Consider the following 12551-nt stretch of genomic DNA (forward strand, 5'->3'; position numbering starts at 1 on the left):
GGTCTTTCATTTCATATTCCATGTCTGTGCTTGGGACCATACTCAGTACTGCTGGACCTTTCTCTCTGTCAATATCCCTGGAGGTTCCTGAGAAAGTTTTCCAGGAGCTGCAACTTGTTGGTAATTCTAAACTGCCAGCAAGGTCAATCATGTGCTTGGGGGTAGATGATAGATGGGAAGGAACAGATTGCTCCTTTGATTCAGGGATAAAACCTAGTGCTGTTCTGCTCCTCTAGAGCATAGTATCCAGAAGGGTGCCAGGCAGAAATTTAGGAGGGAGAAGATTGATGGCACTTTGCTTAACATCAGCAGAGCTGGAGGTCATCTACAGAAGGTGTGGCATTACAGCCTGTCTTCCTTCTTGAACATACTTGCAAATGTTTCCTGAAACCCTTGCTTAACACAAAAGAAAGGACAAGTCTCCCCCATACAAAAAAGTGCTGCTGGATCACACATAGATGTATGGCTTCAAAAGCGAGGCCACTGCAACAATTACACCTAATATTTATTGAGCCGAAAATATGCAGATATATGACAGGCACTTAGTAAGTGCTTTTAAAACGTCTCATTTAATCCACACACAACTCGATGAGTTTGGTATTTTGCCTCAATCGATGAGAAAACTCAGGCTCTTTGAGATTAAATGCTTTGTCCAAAGTCACTAAAAAAAATAAATGGTAGAACTGGGATTGGAACCAGCGCTGTAGGACAAGCCGAGGAGGTCATGCTGAAGTTCAAAGCCATGCCGCAAGATTGCAGAATGTGGCTAACAGTGAGAGGTGGAATAGCTCTTTCTGAAAAAAAGTGACCATGGCCCTTCAGGAAGAATTTCAGGAGCTCTGCCACCAGCAAAGCATTATTGAGATAGGAAGGGATGCATGATTTTTACAGGTTAACACTGTTCAAAGGGAAATCACTGAGTGACTAGAAGTCGAGACACCTGGTTTGTCCACATCATGAGTCAATTGCTGATCTGAGACAAGAATCACCTTATTTTCCCCATGGATCAAACTTTTCCTTTGTCTTTGGCTACCGAAGCACACATCTAATAGGATGTTCTCAACTCGATTTTTGCAGCGTATTGATTAGAGTGTTATGGGAAAGAAAATGAAAACCGTACCAAAATTAAGATACGTTACACTCCTCACTTTACTATCTCTCAGGCTTTTCAAGGTCCTAGACAAAGAATGGATTACTATGACAGGCGTTGTTCTTTTATTATCCTCTGTAGTGTTTAAAATTAATTTGCTGATGATCTTTTCTTAATGTACTGTCCGTGGGCTGTGCACCAAATGAAATCACTTTTGTACAATAATAGGATTTTGGTTGTCTGGTGGCAGAAGCAGAAAAATAAGAAAGAGCCTTTGAGCAATCATTTGTAATTACATTTTAAACATTTATTTAAAGAAATATGCATGAATTGTACTGTCATAACTGACAGGGATGGTCATTCTGTTCTGTGACTCTTAATTTGTTGTTTGTTGAAGTTTTAGACTAGAAAACACATTGAGGCCAGCACAGATATTTTATGTGCCCAGAGGTTAAAGCATTAAAAAACAATTTGAATATTCAAGCCAGCATTAGCCATTTTACTTTCAGAGATAAATTTAGGATCAGCCTCATTCAGTTTTATAATTTATATGCTGTTCTCACAGCTCAGGACACTGACTATGAAGACATAAGATCATTTTACTCTTTCTTGTCTTTTTCCTCAGCTATATTTGAATAACAAGCTGGGTTGAGTTTGGCTTTTTAGTTGCAAGAGAATTATAGAAATAGATTTACGTATGTTTACTGGGTCATAACAGGCAAACTTCTTTGGAAAGTCAGAGTAACTTTAATCAATGCCCCAAAGAACTACCTGAATGTTTCAAAAAACCGTTATATTCCTTCACCCCAAATATAAGACCAGTGACAATAAATTAGAAACGTCTTGTTGAAGCTGTTATAGTATCTGTACTGTTTTCAACTTGGCCATTGGAAATATTCCTTTGCAGTCTTTTAACTCTAATTATAATCTAGTTTCTCTGGGAGGCAGGTGGTGGACAGAGTCTTAGGGTCAGAACTAGGCAGCCAGGCTGGAATTTGTTTCTGGGATATACTGTGCCTATTTGGCACTGATAAGAGCTAGGATTTGATTGAGTGCTTACTATATGCAAGGCATAGTGCCAGTCACTTTCTATGAATTATATCAACAATCCTGTGAGCCAGGATTATTTCTATCCCCACTTTACAAGTTGAGCTGGTAGAGGGTTTATATAATTTTTCAAGGTCACACAACTAAGAAATGGCAGAGCTAGACCACTTCCATCTGACTTAAAAACCCAAACTCTTAGACCACACACCAGATTGGAAATCATTGAACCTTCTGAGACACAGTTTCCTCATCTGAACCACATGATCAATAAATAGTTTCTGGCTCTGAACGTTTTGAGTTCTCATCCAGCCAAGAAAACAGATGTAGGGACTTAGGTTTGCTGTAAATTTTAGCCTCAAAAAGCATCCTACAAAACTTGATGCCTAAAACCTTTCAAATAGCTAAATAGCATGCAAGAAAGTAATTGTCAAATGGATACCAGCTGTGAAAGCTTTCCAGCATTTCAACAACCCATAGGGGTGTTTTTTAAGAGCAATAAACTAAATGGCTAAGTGTATTGCCCATGGAGCTGAGACACAGATCTAGACCTCTGAGAATTTACTGTGTTTCCAAGGTCCAATACATTCTGTATCTGAGGATAACTGCCTGAATAAAGCAGACAGAATCTTTATGAACCTTGAAGCCATTTGGTATAATGTTTGGGTCTTGATGTTAAATAAAAAATATATTTACCAAATCATCACTTCCTTCATTGGACATGTGATTCTCCAAGTTGTCACCTGCCTGCCCTGTGTCATTCATTAAAAGGTTTTTAATCATAAATGCTGTAGACATTGCATTACTGTGTAAAACATAATGATCATGCATTATGATATCATAATCCACTGAACTTTGTTTAAAAAAAAATCAGTGACCTGTCTAGGTATAATGCTAATAAGAGTCATTGATATTTCTTAATGTGAACCCAGGAATATACATTGAAAAGTGACCTCATTCTTTCTTCACTATTTAGTTAAAATGGACTTTGGCTTTGCTCATGAAGCTAAAGCATCTAAGCCAATGCAGCCAATGTCGCAAGAGCAGCAACAACTGGCACAACAAAAATCAATCAAGCCCATTGCTTGGCAGTCTGATGATTAGGCAATCAGTTGATTGGCTGAACATTCTGTTTTTCAACGTGCTGTTGTAGTGCTACTACTAAATTTGCCTAATGCTATGACATAGAGGCTCTCAAAAATGCGGCCCCCAGACCTGCTGCATCAGCATCACCTGGAAATTTATTAGAAATAAAAATTCTCTGCTCCTAGCCCAGGCTTACTGAATTAGAAGCTCTGGGGTTGGGACCTGGCAATTCATGTTTTAAGGAGCTCTGCAGATAATTCTGGTGTTCACTAACTCTTGATAGTCCCTATGGCATCAACTAGTTAACCAGTTTAAGAATAAATCAGTAACAATAATTAACTGTCATCATAGAACAACCCAAAGCTTCATCTTATGATTAGGTTCGATCCTTTAAAGATACACTTAAGAAAATGTCGACTAAAAAAATAACCCCTGAGGAAACTGGCTTCAGGGATGCTTTGTTTGTTTTCATTACAATTGATTTGTGCTTTTTTCTAACGTTTTGAGATCTGTGAAAACTCCCTCTGAACTGCTTATTATATTCAGGAATTGTATGCTGACTTTGTTTCAATTGTGAATGATCATTACACGTGCATTTCTTTTTAGGTCAGACACACCAGTCAGTGGTTTAAAATTCTTATTTCCTTTACAGAACATGCCAACTCTAATTTAAGGCTCTCTTGGGTTTATAATCCACATTGGTGCCAGTGAAATTCTGGAAAGCTTTAGGTGTGATTTTGTAGCTTTTCCTCCTGGTTAAGGAAAATCACCCAGCTCCAAAAGGCTGCAGGAAATGTTATACAGATGCCACCAAGTGGAGGAAAAACTTGGAAGAAGCATGTTCTTGAAGAGCACATTTTTAATATTTAAGATGTAAAAAAATTGAAGATGTTAGAGGAAAAACAGCAAATGTCCTGACCATGAATTTATTTAACTAACATATTCATAAATTACTCATTTTATGAATTAAATGTTGTCAACCCCTAGAAATAGTTAAGGATGTATTTAAGAGTAAAATAGATGATGCTTAAGTACAGATTTTCTTTCTGATCTTGTCCACTGAAGTTGAATGAGTGCTGAGACTCAGTTTGTATTCTAAATGTATTCAAAAAATAAAAATAAAAAAATTTTTAAAATGTATTCAATGCTTTCACTGAGATGCTTCTTAGATATCTTTAGCTTGCAAAGCTGTACTGCCTTTTTCCTGTGATGTGAGCACCACCTAGCGTACACACTAAAAACTCCCTTTAAAACCAAACCATATCTTCAAAAACCTGCCTTCAGAACATTGTCCTTCCTTAAACAAATGAGAATTCTCAACAATAGTATTTTAACTGAGAGAACAAGAATTTCCACTTTCAGAAATTATACCAAGGTCAAGTTTTCTACTCAGTACACTATTTAAACCTTTTATTTACTTACGATTAACTTTTATTAAACTATGTATTTTGAGGATGGTTATGTAATGGCCATATCATAGGGTTTGTTTATAGACACGCGGTTATTTCTTTAAAGTGTGATTGGGTGACTGTTTTACACAAATTGGTTAATCTAGCAACGTTAAATTTATCCAAGAGAATGATGAAAAATAACATCTCTTTCCATTGCATTTTGGGCATCAGTTTCAAATGTGGGTGTTTCAACTTTAAATGGCATGAGATTAAATAAGGATTAGTAAGAATGTACCTTATTTCTGAGGGGATAAATATAATTCTCCAACCTAGGACATCTGTTTTAGGTCTGAGTGGTGGCATTTACCTGCAACTAGGCTTTTCAGCCAGATGACAATTGCCACTAACTGCTCCACTGCATCACTTAGTAAATGAAGAAAGATCACCCTAGTGATTTCCAGGGTCACTAGTTTCTTTTCACAATACTCTTTGCTACAGTAAAATCTGACTTTTCTCCAATTATTTTGTTTTGTTTAGCTTATCCAACAAAAGTATTAACATACACATTAACAACGTCGAAAGTAGCCTACTTTAAGAGAAAATATGCAGAAGAAGAAGATTTACATCAAGATTACCATGGGTATTTTCCAAAAGTAAGAGTTTACTTATTATTATCTTTTTCATTTCTTTTTATGAGTCTTGTCAATCAATAGCAAAGGCTCTTGTTTTCATTTTTCTAAAACGTGTATTTAATGATGTGTTTGCTTCCCAGCACCTGATATTGCCTGAGGACAGGACTTGCATTCTCAAACTTTCTCTGGAGAAGCTCAGATTTCTTGAAGACCCAGAAACCTACTTAAGAAGGTCTGTGTTAATTAACAATTTGCTGAGGAAGATCCACCTAGAGACGGAGAAAGAGAGCTATGAATACTTTAAAGAAGCTCCGTGTTATAAGACTGCTTATTCTGATACAAGAAAACGGCTGAAGTTTATGGTACAGGAATGCTGTTCTCAGTCTCTCTATTATGAAGAGCTGCATTCATATCATATTGTGCCTTATGCTTCGGAGAATGCCATTTATGGAATGGGCTACACTAGCAGCCACTTGGAGCAAAATTCTCAGTTGCTTATTTATAAAATGAATTAAAGTAACTGTTAAAGTCCATTGATACCTTGTTTCTAAATGCCTGAACTGTTTATAGTGAAGATGTTAACATAAGGCACTAATTATCAGTGCCCTTGAGATCAAAGATGAGATGCATGCTGAACTGATTGGAGAGATCCCTGGTTATTATTCAGCAGTCCTTAGTATCAACCAGCCAAGTTGAAAGTATGTCCACCTATCATAAAGCAGAGAATAAGTGCTTTAGAAACATTTTTTTTTTTAAGATAAACTGTGTAGGAAGGAACCTACATCAAGTTCTTACACAGATTTAAACATTTCAAGTATCCCCCCCCCCCCATTTCCAAATTCTACCACTCTTAGTGGAAAGTAACAAAAAGTAACAGGTTCAGATTATTATTAAAATGCTTTGGCTTGTCAAGCATTGTGCCAAATAATTGACACCATTCTCTTTACCATTAGTGGCAATTCAAGATGAGGCGAACATACTGCAATTTAACTGCTGAATGTAAAACCAGAACACTCCACATGGATCCATTTTACTTTTTTTTTTTTTTTTCTTTTTTGGCTTCATCGAGTTTTCTTGTTAAAAGTGAAATTTAATAAAATAGCCTTACAGATGGGCTTACCTCTGAGTTCTAGGGGCCGGTTAAAATTTGTGGTGGGCCTTTACTTGAGTTTAAATTTATTTATGATGTCATTTTCATAGGCTGTGAAGCTCAGGAAAAGGGAAGGCAGGTAATATTTGATTTTAATAGGCAGATAATTTTTATAAAATCCTTATCTGCAAAAATTGATGAGAACAACAGAAATTCTACATGATATTTATTCTTCTATGAGTTCATTTAAGGCTATCTGGATGAAACTTTGCACTGATTTTTGTATAATAGTCGACCATTCACTATTTGACAAAATGTTTCAGAATGCCTTTGGTGGTGAAGTTTAGATAAGTTCCTATATTTTACAATTTGAAAGGCAATTATTTAACACGTTGGATAGATTCCTGAAATTGTTTGAAATGGTTCATAATGTTCTCTGAGGTTGAGTGAGATGTCTGATTTTAATGTCCAGAGTTATGTTCTGTGGCACACACCATTTAAGGAATTGTCATTAACTGATAAAACAGATTGGAAAACTAGGTGCCAAAGGTATATTCAAGAAAATACCAAAGACCCAAAGATAAGTGTTAGAGAGACTATGATAATGAAGATAAGAATCTAAAATAAGGATTGCATAGGACATAAAGAACATAATTAAAGGATTCTGGAATGACTTGCTTACTAATGTGCTTTCAGAGCACTTTATACATAATAATGATAATCAAGGGTACTGCTGAGACTTTAGTGACCGCATGTTTTCACAAATCTAAATATGGTGACTTGTCAACATTGTACCTTCCCTTGTTGAATGCCATCTTTTAATCAAGAAGCCCTTGATAAAGAGAATTTCGTTTTTAGTTTTGATCCACTACTTGCTCCCCTAATGAATTATCAGGGTGATTAACATGGATGCTTTTGGTATAAAGAATTGTGGTGCCCTAATTAGCATGCATTGTTAAAGACCACATAGATATATAATTGATAAAGTATGAAGTTTATATTTAATTGCTCAAACAGAATTAGGAAAAATTCTATAGAACAAATTGAAAAATTATAATTGAGGCTAATTTTTAAAACAATTGGGTAGGAATGGGGAGATAGTTTTGACATATAAATATAAATATTTAAAAATTAATTTAAGGGCAAAATTTGTAACAGAAGTTCTGAAACTTTATTTCACTTCTTATACCTTATTTCTCAGAATGTGTCTATTGAAATGCAGATTCCTTAAACAACGGGAATGTCAATTGAGTAGACTCCAAATTTGATAGAATTATTATATACTTTGAAAAAGTTACTCTACTAATTTAAAGCTTTTTATGGAAAGGAACCTCTGGCTTGGTTTTGGGCAGTTTCTATAAGAAAAACACACCAGTGATGATAGATATGACTTACAAAAATGCCATATGTTGAAATTGTTTGAGGATAGAAATGCATATACTTTGGACAGAAAAGAGAGGGAGAGAAAAAAATTACCAAGAAGGTGCAAAAGCATAATATTTATTCTATGCGAGAAATCTTAGAGCAAGAAATCTTTGGCAGTGAACGCATAACAGATATAAAGTCTGTTTAATTTGGTGACATTGTTAATTGAGCTCTATAAATCTTACATTCATATGTAGAGAAGGAACTGTCTTAGAAACCAGTGGTATTTGTGAATATGCTTTTTAAAATATGTATTAATTTCAAAACAGGTTCTTTTAAAAATTATCTTTTAGAGCATTTAATTTCTTTTCCAATAAATAATTCATAGATAAGGAGTTGACTAATGTTATTTTGATTATTAAAAGCAAACAATTTGTATTTAAACTATGTAAACTTCTCTGAGATAACTAAGACTGCTGTTGTTTCACCATGGCAAACTGATACATAGACCCTGTTGAGACCCACTCTGCTGACTCCATCCTGCACCATCTGTTATGGGAGATACAAAGGTAGGAGACCAGTGACAACTTTTTGAACCTGGACATCCTTTCTTTGGGGACAAGAGCCATGCTTAGTGTAAGAAAGATAGGATGGGAAATCTGAGTGCCTTTGGTAATGTTGATCAATCTTTTTGGTGCCCAAACAGCCTAAAGCCCTGACAAAGAAGAAGAACATGAATCAGAGAAAATAAATAAATAAATAAGAGGAAGAGAAGGTGTGGGGGGGAGGCAGAGAAATAAGGAGCAGGATTAGCAAGTGAAAGAGAAAGTTGTTTCACATGGCGGGGAGGAGACCGTTACTTTCTATACTGTATTATCCTTTCCTGTGTCTGCTATACATCCCAAATCCAAATATCCACAATGTGTGGATCTTTTCTTTGATTTACCAGTGATGCATAAGACTAGATTCTATTCAGCATATGTACTAATCGAAGTGTGGTAGTACTGTGAAATATCCCTGAAATGGAGCTCCTTGGGTGGATGAGAAAAGAAAAAATAGAAATGAAGTTGGAAGAAAAAGTAAACGGTGAGCCTGTGTACACATAGTAAAATTCAAACACATGAGCATTCTGAAATTTAATAATGTCGGTGCTCAAGGACTTGGAAATAAATGCAATTCCCCACCGTTTATTGAGCAATAGCTATGACCCAGGCACTGTACCAGGGTTGGGGATACAGAGGTGAATGATGTATAGTCTCTTTGTGCCAGCAGTTCCCTGATGAGGGAGGAACTCAAAGATGTTTCATGTTGTTGTAAAATGGAAGAATTCTTTACTGGGAGTAGCATGTACACATTCTTTTCTGAACTATGGGATGGTTATCAAACATGTGATCTTCAAAGGTGTTTGCAGCTAAGAAGATACACAGGGAGAAAGGAGGGTCTAATGACCTAGATTTTAGAGTGGGAGGAGAGTACCTTCTGCTTTGCCAAGTATTTTATACTTGGAAGCATGATAGAAAACCAGTGCTGCAAGAGAGAAGTGTCTCTGGCCTTTGCTCACCCCTGGGGCACAAGAGGTTGGAGGGCACATTGCAGAGGCAAGTTCAAGTACAGATCAATTCCTCTTTTCAGACCTCTCTAGCACTGATGCTCTTTTACAGGGCAAATAAGGTAATATTAATGTCAAGGAGAGCATTGAAGGAGAAGCAGACTCAAGAAATCATAGGCTGAGAGTTGTATATAGAATGTTCAGGGTTAGAAGGGCAGCTTTCTTGAATTTGCCTTGTGTCAGTGAATCACCAAAATGAACCTTGGGATTTCTTAACACCAGCAACTGAAGCCATGCTCCGTTCCCACTGGCTTCCTTTCTGAATCACCATCTGACTCCTGTCTTTGCTGTCAGTTATAAGTGGAGGTTATGGTTCTAATTCTTTACCCTCTCTTCACCGCTCCCTCACTGATTCTGATTTGCTCAGAAATACTTGGAAGAAAGCAACAGTCTGCTGTATTTGGTTGAACGCCCTTGGAAAAGATTTCCAGAATATATCCAAGTAAATTTCATCACAGTTTCTTGACACAATTCTTTTTAAAACTGCTTTGCTTAGTCTTTAAATAGTTATCTATTAAGATAATCTTTAAGTTTCTGGAGTTTGAGGTAACGATCATCAGTTCTACAGGCTTTGCTAAAGAAATTACGTCAGTTTGGAAACAATGGACATCTTGTGAATTAATTCAAGAAGTTCACGAGTATTTATGTAATATTTGGAGTTCAAATTTATGTAATTTCCCCCAATTCTCAAACTTCATTACTATACATCAGCAATGTGATGGTTTGGGATTTTTATTTCCTTGTTAAGTGGACTGTGTCTAAAAGTCTTTGTTGAACCCTTTGGACAAAATACCCCCGTTAAAGTTTCTGTGTTTCTACAAGGATTACTCTGTAGTTGGGTGGATAAAGAGCATTCCTCTTCATTAGCAGTTCTCAAATCTTCTTGTGCATGTAAGTCACTGGATATCATGTTCAAATAGAAATAATTTTTAGTAACTCTGGGGTAGGGTTCAGGGTCTGCATTTCTCAAGTCTCCTAGGTGATACAGTCCTGTTGGTCCACTGACCACACTTTGAATAGTGAGGCTCTACATCACTTTGAGAATGAAAATATTCAGTCAAGCCTATAGTCTTAACTTTCAAAGAAAATGTGTTTGTGTCTACTTTCCATAGAATTTTTTTTCTTTAAAGAAATGAAAGGAAAAAAGTAAGTATCATAGACTTGGTTTTCCAAATTGGCTACAAATATTACAGTATTTCACATAATAAAAGACCCAGAAGATGATTTAGAAATTTTATATACATCAAGTGCAGAATGGGAACATGGATGTAGTCCAGTACCATACTTAATCAGTCAGGAATTGGTAAATTTCTTGAATTACCAATTTACTCCCTTGTTTATACCCAGATAAGGAAGCTCCATTTGGTAACATGAGAGAAAAGCTGACATTTTTTCCACAGTTAACAAGAATTTTGCAATTTCTTGCTTGGCTGAATCTGAGAAAAATCTCACACAAAAAATTCTATATTAAATTCAAACCGATGGGTGTCTGCCTGGGCTAAAGAATTTGGTAAACTTGAGCTGGAGAACGGTATCTGGTTTATCTCCTTGTTTTGAATTCTTCTCTGAGTTTTATTCCCTGAGAGATCCTTTCCCTGCTATGGACTTCCTGTTTCTCTTTAGTTGTCGATGTCCAAGTGAGTGGTAGAGGATCAGTGTAAATGAGAGAGTCACATAAATTGTTTAATTTGAGCATGCCAAGTGATCTTTGTCAGGCTCTCCTTTGGTCATAAATTGCTGGTATTGCTGTTGTGAAATAGAGTGTCATAAATTTGTCACAAATCGTTAATGAAAGGAGAAAAGCAGAAATTTAGTTTTGTGGGAACACACCCAAATACCCAGCAAATGGTGTTCTACAATATTTATTTGGGGATATGTGTATCTGTTACATAATCTAAAATATGTCTTTTTCACATTTAAAAATATTTGGATCATGATTTAGAGTTTTTATTGGTTGTTTTTTAAACTGAGAGGAAGAAGAAAGGTCATTGTATTTTAAAACATTTTTGACATGTTACTAATAAAATTTTATTTCTGGTGAAATATAGGTGCCTTTATTAAGTAGGGGAGTGGGGGGATCATGAACTTTGGCGTTTGCTGTATGTCCCTTGATCTCAGAGGACTCATTTTAAAGGCATATGGTTATATTTCTTTCAGGAGTTAGTTTTCAACACAAATTTTGCATAAGTATTTAGAAGACATTTCCAGTCTCTTGGTATGTTTTTTTTCACTAAAAGTGACTCTGAAATGTTTTTTAAGTACCATGAGTCATGAGGAAACATGGCAGAACTCACTCTTTTTAGGCCTTAGGCCTTATTCAAACATATGATCATAAATCTCAGAGTCAGAGATAATTTCTCTACCCATAAAATATTAGATGTACCCACTGGTCCTCTATAGATTCGTTAGGCAAAGGGCAGGTGGCACACACCAAGAAGATAGATTCCTTCTCTTTATAGTCGGAAATGCTGTATATAATCAATTTTGCAAGTCAGTCTTTGTTAGTCCCCTGTAATCCATTAACACATCAATACCCAAGTATAAGGTGTTTCCAAATAAACAGCATTTTTCTGTGTATATCCAGCAAGACAAAGGCTTAATTAATTTTACAGTTACTTGAGCAACCCAGGAATAACTAACCCATACAAATTATAGAGACTTTTATGTATATGTTAGTGGAAACTTAAATACATATGGATGAACACATCTAACATAAAGAGTAACATAAAGAGTCATTTGGTCTCTGGAAGTAAAACAAAACACAGCAAGACAACATATGTAAGTGCCTTGGACAGTTCCTAGTATATATTTTGTAGTAATAAATCTTGTGGTCCAAGTGACTCTTAGTCTTTTCCTTTTATAAATAAATGGATTTTTCCCATGTGTGCTCTATGTTTAAGCCCAAAAGTGGGTGGTTATGATTTTCTTTCCTATTTGAAGTTTTATGGAACATACACACATGCACTAAGGAACGACAGGTTACAGGGGGATGAGCTTTTAAAAAAAAAAGTCTAGTAAAAAGTAAAAGAAGGAGTTCCCAGCATGGCTCAGTGGTTAATGAATCTGACTTGGAATCATAAGGTTGAGGGTTTGATCCCTGGCCTTGCTCAGTGGCTTAAGGATCCGGTGTTGCCGTGAGCTGTGGTGAAAGTCGTACATGCAGCCCCGTGTTGCTGTGGCTGTGGCGTAGGCTGGCAGCTACAGCTCTGATTAGACCCCAAGCCTGGGAACCTCCATATGCTGC

General features: G+C 36.2%; 1 protein-coding gene across 5 annotated transcripts in view; it reads left to right on the top strand.

Moving 5' to 3' along the window:
- SYT16 (synaptotagmin 16) overlaps positions 1-11350 on the top strand; it is a 323819-nt gene extending 312469 nt beyond the window's left edge. For all 5 annotated transcript variants that reach the window (XM_021062549.1, XM_021062553.1, XM_021062535.1 and 2 more), the window contains 2 exons: positions 5149-5264; positions 5384-11350. The gene's annotated coding sequence lies outside the window, so the exon portion shown is untranslated. The remainder of the gene's footprint in view (positions 1-5148; positions 5265-5383) is intronic.

Source organism: Sus scrofa, chromosome 1 (genome assembly GCF_000003025.6).
Source record: "Sus scrofa isolate TJ Tabasco breed Duroc chromosome 1, Sscrofa11.1, whole genome shotgun sequence".
Lineage (NCBI taxonomy): Eukaryota > Metazoa > Chordata > Mammalia > Artiodactyla > Suidae > Sus > Sus scrofa.